Source organism: Ascaphus truei, chromosome 4 (genome assembly GCF_040206685.1).
Source record: "Ascaphus truei isolate aAscTru1 chromosome 4, aAscTru1.hap1, whole genome shotgun sequence".
NCBI lineage: Eukaryota > Metazoa > Chordata > Amphibia > Anura > Ascaphidae > Ascaphus > Ascaphus truei.
The window spans coordinates 404106113-404130708 of NC_134486.1; the positions used below are offsets into that span (position 1 = coordinate 404106113).

The 24596-nt window shown below is 46.3% G+C and overlaps 1 protein-coding gene across 7 annotated transcripts in view; it reads left to right on the forward strand.

Annotated features, from left to right (window-relative positions):
• The window catches only part of MSRA (methionine sulfoxide reductase A), a 442168-nt gene that overhangs the window by 167270 nt on the left and 250302 nt on the right, over window positions 1-24596 (forward strand). The window lies entirely within an intron of this gene.

Sequence of the window (24596 nt, forward strand, 5' to 3'; positions counted from 1 at the left end):
TTTGTCATTTGTTGGAAAGAGAAAACACTCAATCACATTGCGTCAGTCACACTGCACAAATCCCATTGCGTCAGTCACACTGCACAAATCCCATTGCGTCAGTCACACTGCATCAATAACATTGCGTCAATCACACTGCACAAATCTCATTGCGTCAGTCACACTGCATCAATCCCATTGCGTCAGTCACATTGCATCAATCCCATTGCGTCAGTCACACTGCATCAATCCCGTTGCATCAGTCACACTGCATCAATCCCATTGCATCAATCCCATTGCGTCAGTCACACTGCATCAATCCCATTGCGTCAGTCACACTGCATCAATCCCATTGCGTCAGTCACACTGCATCAATCCCATTGCGTAAGTCACACTGCATCAATCCCATTGCGTCAGTCACACTGCATCAATCCCATTGCGTCAGTCACACTGCATCAATCCCATTGTGTCAGTCACACTGCATCCCATTGTGTCAGTCACACTGCATCAATCCCATTGTGTCAGTCACACTGCATCAATCCCATTGCGTCAGTCACACTGCATCAATCCCATTGCATCAGTCACACTGCATCAATCCCATTGTGTCAGTCACACTGCATCAATCCCATTGTATCAGTCACACTGCACAAATCACATTGCGTCAGTCACACTGCGCAAATCACATTGCGTCAGTCACTGCATCAATCCCATTGCGTCAGTCACACTGCATCAATCCCATTGCGTCAGTCACACTGCATCCCATTGTGTCAGTCACACTGCATCAATCCCATTGCGTCAGTCACACTGCATCAATCCCATTGCGTCAGTCACACTGCATCAATCCCATTGTATCAGTCACACTGCATCCCATTGTGTCAGTCACACTGCATCAATCCCATTGTGTCAGTCACACTGCATCAATCCCATTGCGTCAGTCACACTGCATCAATCCCATTGCATCAGTCACACTGCATCAATCCCATTGTGTCAGTCACACTGCACAAATCACATTGCGTCAGTCACACTGCGCAAATCACATTGCGTCAGTCACTGCATCAATCCCATTGCGTCAGTCACACTGCATCAATCCCATTGCGTCAGTCACACTGCATCCCATTGTGTCAGTCACACTGCATCAATCCCATTGCGTCAGTCACACTGCACAAATCCCATTGCGTCAGTCACACTGCATCAATCCCATTGCGTCAGTCACACTGCATCAATCCCATTGTGTCAGTCACACTGCATCAATCCCATTGCGTCAGTCACACTGCACAAATCCCATTGCGTCAGTCACACTGCATCAATCCCATTGCGTCAGTCACACTGAACAAATCCCATTGCGTCAGTCACACTGCATCAATCCCATTGCGTCAGTCACACTGCATCAATCCCATTGCGTCACTCACACTGCTCAAATCCCATTGCGTCAGTCACACTGCATCAATCCCATTGCGTCAGTCACACTGCACAAATCCCATTGTGTCAGTCACACTGCATCCCATTGTGTCAGTCACACTGCATCCCATTGTGTCAGTCACACTGCATCAATCCCATTGCGTCAGTCACACTGCATCAATCCCATTGCGTCAGTCACACTGCATCAATCCCATTGCGTCAGTCACACTGCACAAATCCCATTGCGTCAGTCACACTGCATCCCATTGCGTCAGTCACACTGCATCAATCCCATTGCGTCAGTCACACTGCATCAATCCCATTGCGTCAGTCCCACTGCATCAATCACATTGCGTCAGTCACACTGCATCAATCCCATTGCGTCAATCCCACTGCATCCCATTGTGTCAGTCACACTGCATCCCATTGCGTCAGTCACACTGCATCCCATTGTGTCAGTCACACTGCACCAATCACATTGCGTCAGTCACACTGCATCAATACCATTGCGTCAGTCACACTGCATCAATCCCATTGCGTCAGTCACACTGCATCAATCCCATTGCGTCAGTCACACTGCATCAATCCCATTGCGTCAGTCCCACTGCATCAATCACATTGCGTCAGTCACACTGCATCAATCACATTGCGTCAGTCACACTGCATCAATCCCATTGCGTCAGTCCCACTGCATCCCATTGTGTCAGTCACACTGCATCCCATTGCGTCAGTCACACTGCATCCCATTGTGTCAGTCACACTGCATCCCATTGTGTCAGTCACACTGCATCAATCCCATTGCGTCAGTCACACTGCATCAATCCCATTGCGTCAGTCACACTGCATCAATCCCATTGCGTCAGTCACACTGCATCAATCCCATTGCGTCAGTCACACTGCACCAATCCCATTGCGTCAGTCACACTGCATCAATCCCATTGCGTCAGTCACACTGCACCAATCACATTGCGTCAGTCACACTGCATCAATCCCATTGCGTCAGTCACACTGCATCAATCCCATTGCGTCAGTCACACTGCACAAATCCCATTGCGTCAGTCACACTGCATCAATCCCATTGTGTCAGTCACACTGCATCAATCCCATTGCGTCAGTCACACTGCATCAATCCCATTGCGTCAGTCACACTGCATCAATCCCATTGCGTCAATCACACTGCATCAATCCCATTGCGTCAGTCACACTGCATCAATCCCATTGCGTCAGTCCCACTGCATCAATCACATTGCGTCAGTCACACTGCATCAATCCCATTGCGTCAGTCACACTGCATCAATCCCATTGCGTCAGTCCCACTGCATCAATCCCATTGCGTCAGTCACACTGCATCAATCCCATTGCGTCAGTCACACTGCATCAATCCCATTGCGTCAGTCACACTGCATCAATCCCATTGCGTCAGTCCCACTGCATCAATCCCATTGCGTCAGTCCCACTGCATCAATCCCATTGCGTCAGTCCCACTGCATCAATCACATTGCGTCAGTCCCATTGTGTCAGTCACACTGCATCAATCCCATTGCGTCAGTCACACTGCATCCCATTGTGTCAGTCACACTGCATCCCATTGCGTCAGTCACACTGCATCCCATTGTGTCAGTCACACTGCACCAATCACATTGCGTCAGTCACACTGCATCAATCCCATTGCGTCAGTCACACTGCACAAATCCCATTGCGTCAGTCACACTACATCCCATTGTGTCAGTCACACTGCATCAATCCCATTGCGTCAGTCACACTGCATCCCATTGTGTCAGTCACACTGCATCAATCCCATTGCGTTAGTCACACTGCATCAATCCCATTGTGTCAGTCACACTGCATCCCATTGTGCCAGTCACACTGCATCAATCCCATTGCATCAGTCACACTGCATCAATCCCATTGCGTCAGTCACACTGCATCAGTCACACTGCATCAATCCCATTGCGTTAGTCACACTGCATCAATCCCATTGTGTCAGTCACACTGCATCAATCCCATTGCGTCAGTCACACTGCACCAATCCCATTGCGTCAGTCACACTGCATCAATCCCATTGCGTCAGTCACACTGCATCCCATTGTGTCAGTCACACTGCATCAATCCCATTGCGTCAGTCACACTGCATCAATCCCATTGTGTCAGTCACACTGCATCCCATTGCGTCAGTCACACTGCATCAATCCCATTGCGTCAGTCACACTGCATCAATCCCATTGCGTCAGTCACACTGCATCAATCCCATTGCGTTAGTCACACTGCATCAATCCCATTGTGTCAGTCACACTGCATCCCATTGTGTCAGTCACACTGCATCAATCCCATTGCGTCAGTCACACTGCACCAATCACATTGCGTCAGTCACACTGCATCAATCCCATTGCGTCAGTCACACTGCATCCCATTGTGTCAGTCATACTGCATCAATCCCATTGCGTCAGTCACACTGCACCAATCACATTGCGTCAGTCACACTGCATCCCATTGTGTCAGTCACACTGCATCCCATTGTGTCAGTCACACTGCATCCCATTGTGTCAGTCACACTGCATCCCATTGTGTCAGTCACACTGCATCAATCACACTGCGTCAGTTACACTGCATCAATGACATTGTGTCAGTCGCACTGCACGAGTCGCACTGCACAGATTGCACTTGTATGCGGAGTTGTAAGTGCAGGAGACTTACAATAAAGCCGGGCTTAGAAATGATGGGGCCATTGCACAGTTTATTTTACTGTATGTGCTCCAAGCGAGGTTACCCAATGTGAGCAGGAACTTGTGGGAAGGAATTGTAACGATGCCTCCTAGCCATCCTTTGTCATTTCTAGAAAGAAAAACAATACCTTTATGCCAGTTATATCTCTTCGAACAAACATATAAGTTCAAAGATCCAGCACTTAAACAGCCCTTATACATATATGCACTGTCTTCACTCCAATGTTTCACGTATACAACATGTGGCGGAGGAGGCAAGGATTCATTCTTTAAATGTAATGATTTATAAATCTTTAGAGGTTACAATACTATCTTCACTCACAATGACTAAAGAAACATGACCTCTTTTCCCGGTGTCGGCTCCTTGTGACCGTGGGTTAGTCACTTTATCCCCCTGTGCCTCAGGCACCAAAATCAGATTGTAAGCTCATCTGGGCAGGGACCTGTGTCTGTAACCTTCCTATGTGCTGCGTACTGCGCGCTGAACTGTAATTGTGACGCGGTTTGAGTTCCATTGGGAGAAAAGTGCTATACGAAATAAAGTTATTATTATTTCCCAGGCGATTTAAGCTCTTTGAAGCAGAGAGACTCCTTTCCCTAATGTTACTTTTATGTCTTTCCTTTATGTGTGTAGCCATCTTTCCCCCTAAATAAAGAGACTACCAGTGCTGCTGTCACCTGTTGGCTCACAGAGGGCCCAAGCCTCCACCACTGGGGTGGTATACTTATCGTCTCGGTGCAGCGCCTCCACCTGCGAGGAATCCCAGCGTAGTGGGAGGAGCCCCTCTCAGGAACCAGTATACACAGTAATTGCACGCAGGTATATTATAGCAGTATTTACTAAACACATGTAATACACAACAAGCATAACACGGCCATGCAAGGCCGCACCCACACAACAACACCTCCTGGGTGGAACCCCGAAATACTGGAGTGCACTTAACCCCTTAGTGTACACAAACTAGTCCCTCCCCAAAGAGCATGTGTTGGATAGCGCTTCCCACAGTGTGTTGGGCCATTGGTGCATGTGAATAATACCTTCCTGGTCTCAGTCCACACCTGGTCAACAGGAAAAGAACTCTGTGGGTCTGCGACGTGGTTCTGCACCGCAGTCTACCGGTTCCTCTACTGTGTTGATCCGTACGCGGATGCCTCTGGAGGGGCCTCCAGCTGGATTGTACCCCTTTAAAATAGTCTCTGATAATGTGGCCTTACTCTGCTCACAGACTTCAGGCCGCACTTCACTTTCAGATGCAATGTCCTGCTGCTGATGTCTCTCACTGACACACTACTGGGGAAGGGTCCCCATCTAAGGCCTTTCCCTGCAACATACACCACGTACAGTGAGTCGGCGGATCTATCTTGGACCTGGGGGGAAATCTGGCCTAGTCCAGTGGAGCACTGCTCTCTGGACATTACCTTCACCCTCTCTGTCCTGGTCCCAACTAGCGTCGTGTCCCAGCGTGCCTAATGTATCTACTTCTCTCCTCCGCTTTCTCAGTAGCCCTATTGGTCCTCCTGCAACACATGTCTAGCAGACATGAGCCCCCCTGAGGATGCTGGGACTTGTAATCCCCTCACTAGGCCTATTCCTATTGACCGCCGCACGCTCTCGCACTGCGCGTGCGGGAGCTTTAATGCGCATGCGCGACGGACTTAAAGATGGCTGCGCCCTCTATTAGGTACCACCGCGTAGCTCCGGCGACCCTGTCGCCTCCCCCCCATTGATGGCACCCGCGCACAGTCACAATCTTCCCCAATGTGCTGTCCCCCTTGCGCAGCCCGGAGGTAAGTGGGGGACCTGGCTACATGTGTTATTTGTATTATTTGTTATTTATATGATTGTCACGTGTATTACTGCTGTGAAGCGCTACGTACATTAATGGCGCTATATAAATAAACACATACATAAATACACACATACATACACACATACATACATACACACATACATACACACATACATACATACATACATACACACATACATACATACATACATACATACATACATACATACATACATACATACAGATGTGGGCTTGCCAATTGCACTTACCCTTTATGTCATGGCACTGCTTGTTTACCTGGAGTCCATCAGAGCACTGACGATGATCTACATGGAAGGGGAGGAGCCTCACCTTCCTTCAACGTCACCGGAATGACGTTGAAATCTGACAGGAAGTGCCAAAGGAGGCTGTGGCCACACGTGGCAGGACCCTCTGGCCAGGGTGGAACTAGTGACCGGTGGGCCACGGTGCAAAAAAAAAAAAATACAAAGCCCACTGCTCTCCCCCTCCCCTTACCTGTGGTGCGTGGACTTAACCGGCGGTGGAGGGAGCCCACCCAGGCAGCGATTGCAGACGTTGGACCACACTTCCAGTGAGGCCTAACTTCTGTGTTCGGAACGCCTGGGTGGACACCCTTTGCCACCGTTGAGTAAGGCCCTGTACCACGGGCATAAGAAGGGGGAGAGGGGGTGAGAGAGAGGGGGGCCTGTAGAACTGCCAGAACTGCGTTTCAGCTGCTAAATAACAGCGTTCCGGTGTGTGAGAAGATAGGCCCCTGAAGTTGTAGGCCTTGGTGCAGCCAAACCGGCGGTAATTCCGTCACTGCCTCTGGCACTGAAGGAGTTAAGCACTTATCGCATGCCCAAATCATGCAAAAATAGATTATTCCAGTTCCCCACAGTGGGTACTAGTTGGGATTCACTCCTCCCTCAACGTAGGTTGGACAGGAAACTCTTCTGCAGGGACCTGGAATATAAGCCCCTCCCTTTCCCTGCAGAGGCAGTCTTTTTCCTGTCCAACAGCATAGCAGTAGTGCTTGTTATTTTGTTAAGTTGGGACTCGCCATAACTTCCATGCTGTTCATTACTCTGTCATTGTTCATTGCTTTTAACCTTCTGACACTATGTGAGTGTATTACTTGTATGCCTTTTATTGATAAACTTTTGTATCAGTCTGCACTATTGGGTTCTTTTTTGCCTTATCTACGAAGGTCACCCCACCCTAAAGACTACACAAGATACAGGAACATACACCATTGCCACAGATTTAGGACATGCCTAAAAGAATGGGGAATATGTGAGTATATCCCCTGCAGGTTCTCCATCCGAGCCCCTTTAATTGCCACAGACATATTTGCACTATTGTGTGTTTTTTCTTATATTAGTACGCACTCAGCAATACTAGGTCCCTGCAGAAGTGTTTGCTGTCCTACCTATGCTGAGAGAGGAGATAATCCCAATTAGTACCCACTGCCATTTGTGGTGTACAGATAAAGAAAAGTACGATAAACTGAATACATTTTCTATTTTTTTAATGCAATTTGATTCCAGCTGTGCAATTCAGTGTTATATGCAATTTGTATGCAAATGAAGCAAACAATCAAAATTAGATATTCATGTGATTAATTTTGCATATTGACTAGCAAGTCACGGCCAGGAGGCTCACCTCCCTCCATGTACTGCACCGACACACTTTATTCGAGCAAATACCCGGTATGTACCTGGCAGATACCTGGAATGCGCCACTCCTCACCTCTGACAAGCCCCGTTGCATTTGCCTTCCCAGCCTGGGTTCATGCCTGGCTGATGGGCGGCTGATCTGTTAAATGATAATGATTAGGATTTAATAGGCTGCAATGCTTCGCGTGTCTACCAGATGGCATAAATTCATGAATTGTAATGCAGTATATATATATATACTGTGCAGTATTGCAGCCAGCGGGAATAAAATGCTTCAATCCCTGCTTGGAAAATAACTCAATGCACTCGGGCAGAAAACAGTCACAAACCTCAATACACCCGGGTATACCCGAATTCGTGGGACTAGCCAAGCTCGAATAAAGTGTGTCGCCAGTGTAGGCCAAGACATATGTAGCAGGGTACCCTTCCTTGCCTCCTCCCTGGCAGTGGTCCCGTCGCTCGGGAGGGGTTGAGTGAGCTGTGTCGGCCATGTTGTGGTTGGCGCAGCCACATACATATGGACTGTGTGTAAGCCAGCAGCCATCTTGAGGTTGGCGCTGCATGAAGAGGAGGTCCTGTCTTCAGAGTTTCCTCCATGGACTGGAGGCGGAGTGCTCAGTCCTGACGGAGCCGCCAAAGGGAGAGGTAGTGCCCAGGGAGCTAGTCAAACCCCCTGGACTAGGCCTGACCCGTTCCCCGTAGGCCCAGCTAGTTCCCCTACACCGTAGTGGAGTACTATAGGGCTGGCCAATAGTGACTTTCCCCTTAGTGTGTGGAAGATACAGCGAAGTAGACGGAACCGCAGCTGAGGATTCCGCAGGCAGGGTGGAACGGCTGTGCGGTACTACCAGACGTAAGGAGAGAGGGGATTGTGTCGGAGGCCCTACATCTTGGGATCACGGATGCGGCCTGTCTAGAGAATACCCTGGTGTACTCGAGTACCCAGGAAGGTACCCACGTGCATTAACATCACACGGTGAGGGTAGCGCTGCCAGCACATGTATCTTTGGGAGGGACTGTTCTGCTGGACATTGGGTTCTAGGTGCACAGGGCACCCTCAGTACTTTGGGGGACAATTGCTATTGTAATTACCTGTGGTTACAGTTATTGTGTGTATATTGTGTTACCGAGCGTACTATGGGACCATAGTAAATAGTGTTGCATATACTTTGTGTGGATTGTGGTTATTGGAGGCATACCATATAGGTATACCGGTTCCCATGAGGGGCTATCCCGCCAACGCAGAGATCCTCACGGGTTGAGGCACTGCACCAGAAACCCCAGGCTCCCCAAGCGAGGAGGCTCAGACCTCTTGTAAGCCTAACAGGTTAGCACCATAACACCCGCAGCCACCAAATCTCCCTGAGGAGGGGGGAAAGGGTGTTGCACACGTATTTTTTTACTGTTCTATTGCATGCTGTTTTTTTGGGATGATTTGCATCTCAGCTTCCTGCTGCAGAAAACTGGGAGTGTCACAGAAAAAAATCACATTGCCTTCAACTTATTTCATTGATACAGCTAGTGCTGAGTTTTTTTGCCCAGATCTTTTGCACATGATGGGCATATTTAGCAGCCATTATACACATTACAGCAGGAATTATATGGTATTTGGGCCATCATTCAAACATCTCGATGATTTGTTAATGTGAACTGTCACATACGAGCAGTTGACCTGCATACGGGACAAGGGTTAACACAGTAACAGCCTAACTGGACCACTTTTCACCTTCGCAGAGGTCCCTCAAATAAACGATATCTCCCCTCAAATCGGCCCCATATACCATCGGTCACGCACAGCACACTTGTATGCACGTTGCTTAGATGTGCAACTAGGGTTAATACACCCGGCTACTCTAGTCAACTCACCTTTCTCCACCGGACGGTACTTCAAATGAGTTAATATTTACCCCTTTCACTATTGCAATCATATCTATCCGCTTCAACCACCAAAGGTAAAAGATATTAGAAAAATAGGCAGAGCCTCTGATCTCTGTTTTATTAAAGAAAAACTATGCATTTAACACACAAAAATGTGTCCAGAAATGCAAGTTACTCCCTACAAAGCATGCAACAGTTCATTCAGAGCCCAAAGCATCACTTATTAAAGATTTTTTTTGTATATAAAAATAGTGTTCTAGAATACAGAAAAAAAGATTATTACAAGAACATACAGTTGCAATAAATGCAAAACAGTTATGTTTTATCCCTTATCCTAAGTCGAAATTGCTATACTTTACCACACGTCATAGGTTTTTCCCAGAGAGGTCACTTGCGCAGGAAAGATGAGAACTGTCCCAAAACACACCTCTTGTTGAATTCTAACTTTAATAACTTCTTGCTAAGCCTTAAGTACCATTCTTGTCCCATTCTTGCAACATGAGCCCACCCCTATCGTATAGTAAATTAACGCCGGCTGACATTTATGACTTAAGCAGAAAAACTCTAAAAAGACATTTAAAGTCTGACTAAATATATGAAAAACCTCATATCTTAATTTCTCTCATACTTAGACAGACACGAGTCACATCAATAGGTTCAGGCAAGTGTGCTGAATGTAACAATACTAATTTGCTCCTAAATTTAAGCGACAAACGGATATCTGTCTCTTGCCACCTCCAAAACATCAAGTGTTTGGCCTTATTGCAGCCGTCTCCTTGCAACGAGTACAAATATCTAAACTTTATACTTCAGAATAGGTGTCAGGTCCAGTGTTCCATATTTCATATCTTTGGAACGGTAGGGTTAGTTACGCCCCTTGGCCCTCTGTAGAACCCTTCCAGGAATGCTTTGAAAGTACCTTTAAAAATGTACTGTTTACTTGACTGTCTGCCGAGCCGTAATTGAATCCCATCTCTGGCAAAACAGATGCCCTTATACAGTATCTAGATTCTATCGGTCCCGTACAACACAGGCTGGTCAAGGGTTTAACAGCCCATAAAAAAACATTTCTTTCTATTTTGTTAGTCAGTCAAACTGAAGCCACATTAACCTCTGAAGAAGCAGATTGATTAAAATACTTAATTTCCCCCGCCATTTTTATTACACATGCAATAAAGTCCGTTACTGTATCTGTGAATCTTCGACCCTCACATCAATAAAAAAAAGCATCCTGGCTGCCTCTAATGTGTTTCTTATTTAAATTGGTATTTTTGCACAATTATATGTATTTTATGCTTTTTCTTGCATATTTTCTGACTAGAAGTAGTTTTATATCATTTAAATTTTAGTACCCTACTTGGGGAGGTGCTGCACCTTACTAAGCTGTCTTCCTGAATATGAGTAAAGTATTAGCGCTGCTAGTTTTACGTAGCGCTTTACAGAGACCTTTTGCACACACAGGTCCCTGCCACGTAGAGCTTACAATCTATGTTTTTGGTGCCTGAGGCACAAGGAGATGACGTGACTTGCCCAATGTCACAAGGAGCTTACACTGGGAATTGAACCAGGTTCTCCTGCTTCAAACTCAGTGTCTTTACTCACTGAGCCACTTCTCTCCTGGAGGTGATGAGATGCTTTTCAGGTCAGTAACTGTTGAACATGTGGGGGTCAGCAGATTGCGATGTAATGTTTGTTCAGGTCTTTTCCCCCACCCCCCGTTCTGGTTCTACCATATACACTGACAGGTCAGATCTCTTGGCTGGAATGATGGCTTTGCCAACGATCTGCTCATTTTCTTCCTTTCTCCTATATATTTGCTACCAGGACCCAGTCACCTACATGAAGAATTACTTCCTTCATCTTCCATTCATGCATGGTTTATACTTTTCCCTTTCTCCAGTGCAGATTGACCTGCCTACCATATGCATAGTATAACTTGTCTTCTAAATGACTGACATACATATGTAGTAAGACTTACTGTCTTCGGTGCTGCAGACAAACAAGCAAAAGTCCATGGCTCCGGGGACAGAATCGAGCCCCCCACAGCGGTAATACTTTGGTGCCGCATGACCGCTTGTGGAAGCGACACTGAAGACATTAAATCTTGCTACATCTGTAACTATCCACCTCACCATCCCCTAGCGATTGGGAGTTGAGTCACAGGACTGCATCAATAGGTAGGCAGAGATGATGACCAAACATCAGATAGTAAGGCATGTAGCCAGTAGACTCATGCTTGGTTACATCATATTGATGTGTCACTGTTTTCACATACTCCTTCCAGTTGCCTTTTCTCTCTGGACTTTAGGGAGCGTAACAGATATAGGAGGGTGCGGTTTAATTTTTTTGTCATGCCATTTACTTGGGGGGAGGGTGGTTGGGCAAGGAGTGGTGTGGCTACTAGCAATACCCAGGAGCTTGCACAATTGTTGGATATTTTCTCCCCTGGTCAGAGTGCAATCTGTCTGGAAACTCTGTGATAACTTTTACCTGGTATTTAACGGGTAAATTAGAAGAACCAGTACCGAAGGGGTTACACTGAAAATAGACCATTTATTCAGCGAGTTATACAGCTACTGATATTGCAAAGTTCCTGTCATGCTGACAACATACCAAGCTGATGTAACAAGAAAAGACCCCCACAGGAGAATAACAATAAGCCAAAGGCTATATTTGACTTTGACAAATACACAACATAGACAGTTCGAAGAACAGAGGTCAAGTAACAAAGAGGGATTATTTGACTAGTTAAGGAAGAGCTCTTGGTGGATGTCTCCTCCCACGGGGCCTTATCGGTACTATTGACCTTTTATTGTCTACTGTGCCTATTATTAAAACAAAGTCTATATCGAGAAGCTTCTTGTCAAACACCTTCTTTCAAGCCCACAGTGCGAGAAGAAATTCTTCCATAGTACTTTGACTACTGTGGTGGCTTTCTGGTTTTGTGTAGGAAACAATAGGGTATACTGTACATTGTGAAGTGACCAAGATGTTCTCTTTACCCCCACCTTAAAAATCCATGCTCAGAAAGTCCATGCAGACCAATTCCAGTGGTCGAGTAGTTCGAATTCCCACAAGAGGTGCTCTTGTCAATTTTTCAGAGACTGTAGTATCACAGTACTTTGCTGCAGAAGCACTCATCCGGGCCAGAAGAATTATGTTCTCACCAGGTCTAATGTGCGATGGCCACAAAGTGTATATGTAATCATATAGCATGGTTAGTGCTAGATTCCTGAGAGACACTTGAAGTCTCATTTTCCAGGGATTTCATCCTTCTGTATAAGTGTCCATCTTTCATCTGTAGCCTGTCTCAGGGCATCCACTGCTCATTTAACTTTTTAGGCTTATACTTGACTGTAAAGTAAAAGGATGCCAGCTGGTAGGCACACCTCTGTCTAATGGCATCCAGTCTTTTGCAAGTCATGATGTAACCTAAAAGATTGTTATCTATGGAAACAACAAATGAATTGCCATAGAGGTAGTCATGAAAAAATTAGTTTTTTTATCCCACTTTTGTATGAGGTATTCCAGCGTATGTGCTGGATATTTCTTCCACACTCTGCTTGCATATTAAATTACTATCATCTTGGCACTGTTAGAGAAGAGCCCCCAGGCCTTCCATGGAAGGATCTGTCTATAGCATTAAGAGCTGGTTGTAATCTGCATATCCCAATAGTAGAGCTAAAGTGGTTAGAAGGTACTTTAAATTATGACGGTCTTACTGTAGTTACCTTTAACTGTTCATAGGAAGGGTTTGAGTAATGTTGGTTTCGGTTTCCCTTCTTTGTGCCCCTCTATAGGTCTTGTTGTAAAGCGGGGCTGCTATTTTGGAGAAATGCTTGATAAATCGCAAGTAGGATTCCACAAATCTAGTAAAGATTAGCAACTCTTAATGGTTTTAGGGGCACTCACTTTATCCACCTTCTCTGGGAAAGAAGACACCTCAGCCAACGCCAAGTGGTCTAGAAAATGGACCTGACACCGTAGGATGTGGCACATCTTTGCTTGTGTTTTACACCATACTGTCTTACATCCTACAACACAATTTTCAACCTGTTCATATGTTCCTGATAGGTTGCAGAGAAGAGGAAAATGTTGTCCAAGTACAGGAGAACAGTGTGTTAGTTGTGATCTCCCATATAGCATATCATAAGGTGCTGAAACATAGCTGGTGCATTCATACAGTCCCATTGGGCTTGTAAAAGTTTTCTTAGGACGCGCTTATAGTCCCGGTGACACAACGCCGAAGTCACGTTGCGGTCGCTGAAAAAATCAAATTGAATTAACTTCTAGCGGTCGCGACAAAGCCGTCGCGTTGCTCCTACTATAACCCCATGCAACGGATGCAATACATTTGTTTTGACGCGTCGTCGCATCGCCGTAGCCGGGACTATAAGCGCGGCCTTAGGCTTGTCATCCTCCACGTTTCAGTATCCACCGGTAAGGTCTAGGGTGGAAAACAACTTGGTTCCTTTTAGGGCATCTAGGGCCTTCTCAATCCTGGGCAGGAAATAGGCATTGCGAGCAGTCCCGGCATTCAGCTGTCGTTTCATAGGGCATGGTCCCATCTTTCTTCCTGGTTTTTACCATTGGAAAGGCATATGGACTCTGGCTGGGACTTCTCCTGCCTCCTCCATTATCTGAATGTGCTTATGCACTTCTTGATGCTGTGAGGCTTTAATGTACCTGAATGGATGGGTGTACCAGAAAGGAATTTTGTGAGTTAGTGTCTTGGTATGGCCAAATTCATCTGGCCTTGTGAAGAAAACATGTTTAAACTCAGAAAGCAAACCTTTTAAAGCAGCTGCATTTGACAGATCAATATGTAGCTCAGCCATAGGTTTGAAAGCGATGGGGCTGCTTATGGCGTTCAATTTGGACTGGCATATATCCTTGTTTATTCAGGACCATACAGACACTGGCAAGTTTGGTGTTGGGGGTGACTCACACTCAACATCCACTAAAGCATACTTGATTCTTGAACTTGTGGGCAGTAATATGTCAGTGAGGGGCTATATACAGTGTACTTGGGTATGCCCCCACACTAGTACACAGTCTTTATTATTCTGGCAAGGGTGTATAAAAAGTCTGTCACTGACCTAATTTGGGAACATGTATCCATTAGAGCTGTGCACATAATTCCACTTACTTTAACCATGTCTTTATTAGCAAAACCCACCATCAGTCTAGAAGCCTGGTTCTTTGCCAGAAGTGGTTCACAGCATTATTTGGCCTCACTTTCTGCAACTTGCTTTGAAGTAGCAGGGCCAATTAGTTTAAAAGCTGCCTTGTCAATGCTAGGGGAGCTTTGGTGGGAGATTGTTTAGCTACTAATGGGCAATTACACACAATGGGGGTTATTCTTCAACTGTGATGGTGCTGCACAGAAACTCCCATTGACTCGTTATTATCAAGGGAAAGCTGACCATCGCCTTCCGTTCCTCAAACACTATTTAGTATCCGCTTTAGGGCTGTGACTGTAAGATGCCACACAAGTGTGGCAATCTGTAGATATCTTGACTGGGCACTGGCATTCAGGAGATAGTAGCCACTTTTCACCCACTTGCCCATCTCCATATTGCTGTCTGGGCTACCTGTGAAGGTTGTTTTTTTACAAATGGGTTGTACGCTGCTTGATATAGTGATCTCCTAGAGATGATATGGTTGATATTATGGGGTAGCCCAATCATGTCCAAGTCTCTGAGGCCATTTTCTTTTAGCCTTGGTGCATTTATATGATGGCCATATTGAGGGACTGTCCCCAGGGAGGCGGTGGGTGGTGTACATGGATCCAAAGCACAGTGGGAAATATTGGCTGCCATGCCCATTATCGGAAAGATTATTTGATCGTAAACCCTCCATTCTGTGCTCATTTCTATTCTTACCAGAGCTCAATGTTGGTTGAAGATCTCAGCCGCCTCTCCAAGTACTATTATGCTTGGCAGTAACATTCTGTTTGTAAACTATGCAGTGTCTTTGCTGTTGCCTCCTGCACTGTTGTTTCTTGTTTGGCTGAGCTCCGCCTTGAAAAGAAGTCCCAGGTTTTCGGCAGCAAATTGATAAACAATGTAACCCGTATGTCTGATGGGGTGTATCTGTCAGGCAGCTCTTTGACAGTACTGCCAAGGAAGCAGATTCCTCACTATATCGGGGGTGGCCAAACACAGTCAGACATTTTGAATGACCCATCTGTGCTGAAACAGGGTTATCCTTAACACCTGGATATAAATATTGTATAGATAATGTGACAAACGCCCCTCTTTTGTAGCGCTGACGTCTGTCTGGGTTCTTCCTGACACAGTCTTCTAGGGTTATTTATACTACAAACAGGAACATGCAAAGTATTACGTTGCTTAACTCAGGCTTCTGCCTGCTTTATTTTCATCCATGTAAGGTACTGCAGCTTTAACATGTGTAGGCAGGAGGCACTCAGACATTTAACCTTCAGCGGTTTACTCATATCAGTGTTATAGCATTTCACACAGTGTCACTTTTCAGAACCAAACCAAATCAAATAAACCAAATCCTATCCCATTCAGGGATCTAACTACACATCAGAATCAGCCTCTAACTGCTGTTGGGCCAACTAACCTGGTTCCCCAGTTTAAAAGAAGGCCCTCTCATTTAGGGTCAATAGATAAAGCATAGTCTTTGAGATACAGCAATAAAGATTTGTTTGTCATATCTGTTCGTGGTGGGAACTCGGTCCCAAGTGTCCAGGCAAATCCTCTGGCACTGTGATACTTGAAGGGGCCGTCCACCCCGAATTGGATTCCGGGGAGCAGCGACACCCCCAGCCCCCAGGCTCTAAGGAGAGAGTCTGAAAAGCAAACCTCTCTGCTCTAAATACCTGTTCTAGTGATTAGGAGAGCAGGTGAGGGAGAACTAGACACATTGTAAACTGTGGTCTGGATTTTCCATCCACCAGCCTGAGTTAATGTGAAGCTGTGGAATGGATCATTAACTATTCCTGCACTTTCTGACCTAAAATGGGGCAGAAAGCTGCCTAACATCTTTGGACTATGTCACAATATATAGATATACATACAGTACACGCACACAAGTGTGTGTACAGTATATGTGTATATATATGTTTGTACAGTATGTATCAGTGTGTGTGTGTGTGTGTATAACCTCCAGTTATTGTACAGGGTCAAGAAGAATTCAAAATTCAATCCATTATCGATTCCAGATACTCCAGAGGAGTGGTCCAATTCCTCGTACACTAGAAAGGGACCGGAGGAACGGTCTTGGATACCTATTCATCAGATTCATGCTCACGGCTTGTTGAGGCAGTTCCACGCCAGGTTCCCGCACAAGCCTTATGGGAATCGTCCTGATGGGAATGCATTTGTTGTGCCTTGCTCCTTGTCTTGTGTTTCTTGCAGTTTGGATTCTACGTGTACCGACCCGACTAGACTTCTGAACCCCTCTGGATATTGACTCCGGCTTACCCTCGACCCTGCGGACCTCTCCAACCCCAGACCACGGCTTAATGGACTTTGACAATTCTGACCCCTCCATCCCAAGACCTTGGCAAGTATCAGGTCTAACCCACTCTCTCCAACCAGACCCGGCTACGTTGACAATCCGCCTGCCAGGCACGTTTCCGCTGCTGTGGGTGCATGGTTCTATACTTCCCCACCTCAGTACCGGAGTCCTGTCTTGCTCGTGGGCAGCGCAAGCGTTACAAGCACCCACTGTAGACTCATGCAGCAAAGAAGTGGATAATTTAAAACTATTACTATCTTCAAATTGATTGCATTATATGTCAGTCTGCGCGATTGGAACTCTCTCTCCCTCTCTCTCCCTCTCTCTCCCTCTGCCCCTCCCTCAGCTTGACAAAGGACTTTTTGTGGTCCGAAATGTTGCCCAATGCTTTAACTTTTTTTTTTTTAAATCTGTGATGGAGATAATAAAGAGATAGAGATAGATAATCTTTATCTCCATCACAGATTTGTAATATATATATTTATAAGATAGAGAACTGCGGACATTTTTCTTTTTTTCCTTTATGTTCCAGTCACTTGGGGGAAACTACGACAGTCGAGCCTGCACCCAGTGAAAGATAACTGAACTATTACCTTTATCTACATAGACGTGAGGAGCATTTGCTGCTATCCAGTGTGTGTGTGTGTGTGTGTGTGTGTGTGTGTGTGTGTGTGTGTGTGTGTGTGTGTGTGTGTGTGTGTAATATACATGAAACACACTTAACACCAACATGGTATGGAATTTGTAAAGGGTGTATACAATGGCCCTTTTTTCTAAAAACGTAAGATTTTATGTCAAAAGCACTTAACTCATTTGCTCTATGTTTCCATAAGATCACCAGACATTATAAGAATAAGAACATTTCGGGCTAGTTTTTCTCCAGTTTCGCCATGTGGCACATATGTATACAGAGAGAGATTTTTCCCCAAGGATCTGCAACATCAATAATTCTAGTTATTAAGGAATCGTACACATCAAACAAAGTGTGAGAGGAATACATTGATTTCAACATTATGTATATTGTGAGATAGGGAGCTTAAAGGTCATGCTATGGAGATGGTAATGTCTAAATAACAAATCTTTGTCTAAGATTATACATACTTAATTCTGGAGAAGGTGTCAGCTATTTCTGAATTGTAAATCAATGACTGTAATAATATGTGTAACCCCCTTTCCCTATGCCTATGGGAAACCGCGCACGATTACGCGTGCTGCTATTACCTGTGAGGCTCACAGGAGGCCTAAGCCTCCGCTTCTGGGGAGCCTGGGGTACTATATCTCTCAGTGCAGCGCCTCCATATATGAGGATCCCAGCATAGGAAACAATATACTCAGCAATAATACTATCACAACCAATATATATATATATATCGTCTTTACTGTGGTCCCACAGTATAACTAAGACAATAATAAACACAGGTCACACAATACAGTTATATAATAATAGAACCCCTGGGGTAGCTAGCCCCAAATACCCTGAGGGTGCTTGGTGTCCAACAAAGATACCCTTCCCAAATGTATGTCCAAGGGCAGCGCTACCCTCCCTTGGTCTGATGGTGCACGTTGGGTACCTTCCTGGGTACTCCAGTACCCAGGTGCAGCTTGCGGAATTATGCTGAAGCAGGTCCCACGCAGCGGGGCCTCCGACAGCAATCCCCTCTCGCCTAAGGGTCCAGATCCTCCACGTGGTGCAAGCTCCAGCCGGAGTGTCTCGCACAAAGTCCTGAGTTCCGCTGGGGTCACGCTAAAGGGCAATCCCTATGGCTATGGGCAGTCCCTACAATATCACTCTTTGTAGGGATCAGGGCCTAACTGGGGCCTAGGGGAAACGCACTGGTCCTTTACATGCTCCTGTGACAGAACCTCTCCCTCCAGAGGCTCCTTGCTGACTAATTTGCAGGCTCTCCATCCACAGTGATATCCTGCTCCAAAAGGCTGCAGGCATCCCATTAGCTGGGACAGCCCATGTGTCCTGTTCCCCCCGAGGATTCGGGGACTTGTAGTCCCGCTTCATTACATGCGGAGTCATTCCAAGATGGCCGTCACAAATTTCTCCCGAGGCTTCTAGGAGTTGTAGTTCTGCGATTCCCAAAATGGCTGCCGCAACTTACTCTCTTACTTAGGCTGCCGAAGGAGCGGAGCAGTTCCCCCTCACACCGGAGGTAAAGAAGGGGAACCCCGCTACATATGTGACTGAAGTAAATCTTACATTAGAAAGTTAGATACAATATCAAAGCTTACACAAGGCATTTAAAGCTGCAGTTCAGTCAATATCCTGCATGTGTTTTTTTTTAATAAATCAGTTCTGTAGTAAGAAAAAATACTTTTAGCATTTTCTGTTTTAAAAAAAACAAATTTGAAAGACCAATTTTCTTGTATTCTATTTTAACAAGCATGCTTGTTCCTATAGCAACGATTTACATTCCCCATATTTAAAGATGTTGCCAAACTTTGCCGATCAATAGACGGAGAACGAATTGACCGGCACCTACAGTATGCAGTTCTTTAGGTAATTAGAGATTGCCCACATGAAACTATTGAAGTAAAAAAATAAATTAAAAAAAAAAAAGACTGAACTGCAGCTTTAAGCTTCTTATTATTCATTTTGACCTTAAAAGGGGCCACTTTAATGATAAAATACAGGCGAGTTCATTTTGGTCTTCTGCACCTTTTCGGAAAAAGACCTTGGCTCATATAACAACAGTACCATTTGCTGCATTTTGTACATTAAATCAATTTATGGGAGTAACATTTGAGAGCGGTGGCCATCACTGCAACGCGTATTGTTCTCTAGCACCCGTAGAACACGTGGGGAGAATGATTTCCTTATTGTCCATTGTCGCGGGATGGTCCCTGCGCACTGCAGCTTCAGAAATGCTGCATTTTCTTGGCTCCTCGTATCTGAGAGATTACGCATTGTTAATACGCATAACAATAGTCGCTGGATTCTGTGTTTGGAGTTCTGTCCATAGCTACATTGTCTTTACTCTGTCCTGTATGGTTGATGGCGTTTGTCATGTTTTTACCCACTATAAACATATTGTGTGTCTGTATTTTTGCTTTTTTTTTGTTTGTTTTACAATTTTAATATACTGTATCTTAATAGGTGGCCCTATTTTTGTAAATTCAGAGTTGTGTCCTAAAATGATTTAGTAATGTCTTGTGTATATGAGTTGTTGGTGCCATTCACTAGCAAAAATAAATAAATAGCAAAGTTGGTTTCCTACCCATGTTGGAAGCCATCAATACGCCATGTTAATTACTCCCTTTGTTTACTGGCGCGAAAAAATGAAAACAAAATTAGGATGGATTGCTGCTTCAAACTAATAATGTCAAACAACCCCCAAATTGAGAGTTGGAGGTAGACCTTGTTCAATTTAAAGTAATGAAGGTTGTATAATTACACCAGTAGCGTAATCGCACTGTGATAATGCCGACATTTATCACTGGGGAAAACCTGACATTTCAAAGACACTATGGGCTCCAGGCCCTGAGTCTGCCCAGCCTTATATGCTGCAAAAATAAGTCACTCTGTCCCTAATAACACAATTATTGCCAGATACAATATATCCCTAATTGTCTTGGCAAAATAATGCTGCTGTCAGCAGGTAGACAGGAGGACGTAAGAACTATTGTGTAAATGAAAACAAAGTGAGTCTGGGAGAGTGTGAACTAAAGAATATCCTTAGGTTGCCACACACACAAAATATATTTTGTTCTGTAGTGCAGATAATGATTTCTGTCTTTACTTTCTGTTGTGGTGCAGGAGGCAATCCAAGCTCCTTATTTTTTTTTTTTTTTTGTGATATTTAAAAAAAATAATAATAATAATTTTGACACCGGATTAAAGTAGGGGCAGAATCTTTTGGAGAGATGACTAGGGTAACCCGGGGGGAGGGGAGGGTTGTTAAAACTTGATAGTAGCAAGGAAGTGGAGAGGGCTAAGGTGTCTGAGCAGTATCTGCAAAAGGCAAATTTACTGACCAGACACCTACGGTATTTCAACAGCATTAGTTGTCACCCTGTAATTAAATGTATTTAACAAGCGTGTAATGTGAGAGGAATGTATACAATATACTGTATAATAAAAGCCGCACCGGATCAAGTCACGGCTTCCTATTGGCCCGCTAGACGAGGCCATAAAATGAACCCAGCTACCCAGCCGGAGTGGCTACCGACACCCCATATGGAGGTATTTGGTACACCCCTATCCCCCCCTTAAGGGATATTAGTGGGTAATATGCTGTTACGGTGCTAACCTGTGTGGTAACAGAAGGCCTCAGCCTCCGCACATAGGGAGCTTAGGGTGGAAGGTGCAGTACCTCCACCTGTGAGGATCCCACCACTGATGGGATTACCCCCTCACAGGAAACTATACTCTAGTGAATAACCACTCACACAATAATATAACCAATAGTAACTTTACCAACAGGGTCCAACATAAGTCATGCACAATACCAGAACACAGCAATAACAACAGTATAATCCCTTCTCCTCACATGAGGAGAATAACCATACCCCTTCTCCCTCCTATCCGCACTATCCCCAACACCTCTGGGATTGTATATGTCCGGCCAAGGTCCTTGAGAGTGTGGTTGTGTGTGGGTAGCGCTACCCCCCTGAGAACGTTGGTGCACGGTGGGTACCTTCCCTTTGGATGATTGACACAATGGCCTCCATTTTAGGAGAAAGGCATCAGCGATGTCCCACGATGCGGGGCCTCCAAATAAACTTCCCCTCGCGCCTTACCAGGGGTTCCTTCCTTGGAGTCCAATCTGCTCTGCTGCGTCTCCGCTGGGATAGTACAGGGAAGGGTCCCTTACTTATGGCCATCCCTACAACACTCGGGCTACTGTGGCTGGGGATCTAACTGGGCATAGGGGAGTAACATTTACCTACTCCCAGGCAGCCTTACTAGCGCCCAGGACAGTCCTAGCACCTCGCGTGCTCTGACTGCGCATGTCACAGTCACAGTGTATCATTCCCTGCTCAGTGTCAGAGTTCAAGGACATAGTTTCTTTAGTCCCTTCTGCTTCCTCAGAGTGAAAAAAGAATAATAATTCGTGCTACTAATTGTTAAGTGATTAATATATACTGTATGTAACAGTGTTCCCCCCCCCCCCCCAATCTCATGTTGGCCCCTTACGTGAAGAAACTGCCCCATGTTACATGTACTATAGTGTGGTGCACCTGCTGGCTTACAGAACTCCTGAGTCTTCCACGGTGATATGGGGAGATACATCAGGACTGGCTCGTGAGGTAATGCTGAGATCTACTCACTTCTGGTACAGCGCCTCCATCTCTTCCAGGTCCCCACGACAGCAGGGAGGAGTCTCTGAAAGAGAACCTCTGGGTGCAGCTTCTCCCTGAATTACTCCACTCTCAGGCAAGAAGGTTCTTTCAAATTGGACATTCTTTATTGTCATCTTTAGTGGCAGACTGCCCATCATTGCGGCCGGTCTCTAGCCGCTCATCATAAAGGTTGCCCACCTCAAGGAAGTCCCTGGACACCACTCCTAGTCATGGCCCTAGAAGCTGTCCTTGCTCTTCCCTTACTCTCTAATAGAGTAAGGGGAATTGTCTGCCCACCTCTCCCCTAGGGGAGGGCCACAATCCTTGCCAGAGCCCTGGCAGTGTGTTGGGTCAGACAGTCTCATTCAAGTGGGATGAGACACTCGCACAGCCTAAATTCAGGCAGTGTTGCATACTATATAGCTCCAGTAGGCACTACCCCTGTGTCACTGTAATTGGGCACAGAGCATGATGTCACTTCCTTCACTACACAATACACATCACAGGGGATGATGGCAAACCTCATGATTACTCCTGGCAAACCTGCCCTTTTAACAGGGATTATTGCACAGGAGGAGAGAGGCATGTAACCCCAAAATTACACAGGGCTACATATATATATATATATATATATATATATATATATATATATATATATATATATATATATATATATATATATCTAGTCTAGTCTCAAACCTGCTAGCCATTAAGACCAGCCTCACACTGATGATACCCATCAAGGTTGAAACATGTATGTGAGTGGGTCTAATGGCTTTGCATCTCATCCCAGCCTCTGTCTAAAATCTGTGTTTAAAACAGCATGCATTGGCTTGAGGATTGGCTTGTGTAATACGAGCTTGAGACAAAAGGTGGCACTGAGTGCTCATTTGCATGTCATTTCCCAGAATCCCTTGCTGCAGTGGAAGTGCTGTATGCTGGGTGACAATGGGGAAAGACAGGGTTGCAGACCTGTCTAAGACATGCAAATGAACATACAGTAATATTTACAGTTGCTATATATATATATATATATATATATACAGTGTTCGACAAATCACCCAAAAATCTACTCGCCCAACCAAAAAATCTACTCGCCACCTAGTCCCGCCCCCAACTCCGCCCCTAGTCCCGCCCCCAACTCCGCCCATAGTCCCGCCCCCAACCCCGCTTTAAAATAAAATATATAAATAAAATACATTTAATAAATTCCTAGTCAGAACAACACAGGGAGAGGGGAGGGTGACACAGGGAGAGGGGAGGGTGACACAGGGAGAGGGGAGGGTGACACAGGGAGAGGGGAGGGTGACACAGGGAGAGGGGAGGGTGACACAGGGAGAGGGGGAGGGTGACAGGAAGAGGGTGGGTGACACAGGGAGAGGGGGAGGGTGACACAGGGAGAGGGGGAGGGTGACACAGGGAGAGGGGGAGGGTGACACAGGGAGAGGGGGGGGTGACACAGGGAGAGGGGGAGGGTGACACAGGGAGATGGTGGGCGACACAGGGAGAGGGAGGGCGACACAGGGAGAGGGAGGGCGACACAGGGAGAGGGAGGGCGACACAGGGAGAGGGAGGGCGACACAGGGAGAGGGAGGGCGACACAGGGAGAGGGTGGGCGACACAGGGAGAGGGTGGGTGACACAGGGAGATGGTGGGTGACACAGGGAGAGGGAGGGTGATACAGGGAGAGGGTGACACAGGGAGAGGGAGAGAGGGTGACACAGGGAGAGAGGGTGACAGGGAGAGGGTGGGTGACACAGGGAGAGGGAGGGTGACACAGGGAGAGGGAGGGTGACACAGGGAGAGGGAGGGTGACACAGGGAGAGGGAGGGTGACACAGGGAGAGGGAGGGTGACACAGGGAGAGGGAGGGTGACACAGGGAGAGGGAGGGTGACAGAGGGAGAGGGTGGGTGACAGAGGGAGATGGTGGGTGGCAGAGGGAGATGGTGGGTGATACAGGCAGAGAGTGACACAGGGAGAGGGAGAGAGGGTGACACAGGGAGAGGGTGGGTGACACAGGGAGAGGGTGACAGAGGGAGATGGTGGGTGACACAGGGAGAGGGTGACAGAGGGAGATGGTGGGTGACACAGGGAGAGGGAGGGTGATACAGGGAGAGGGTGACAGAGGGAGAGAGGGTGACACAGGGAAAGGGAGGGTGACACAGGGAGAGGGAGGGTGACACAGGGAGAGGGAGGGTGACACAGGGAAAGGGAGGGTGACACAGGGAGAGTGAGGGTGACACAGGGAGAGGGAGGGTGACACAGGGAGAGGGTGGGTGACAGAGGGAGATGGTGGGTGACAGAGGGAGATGGTGGGTGACAGAGGGAGATGGTGGGTGACAGAGGGAGATGGTGGGTGACAGAG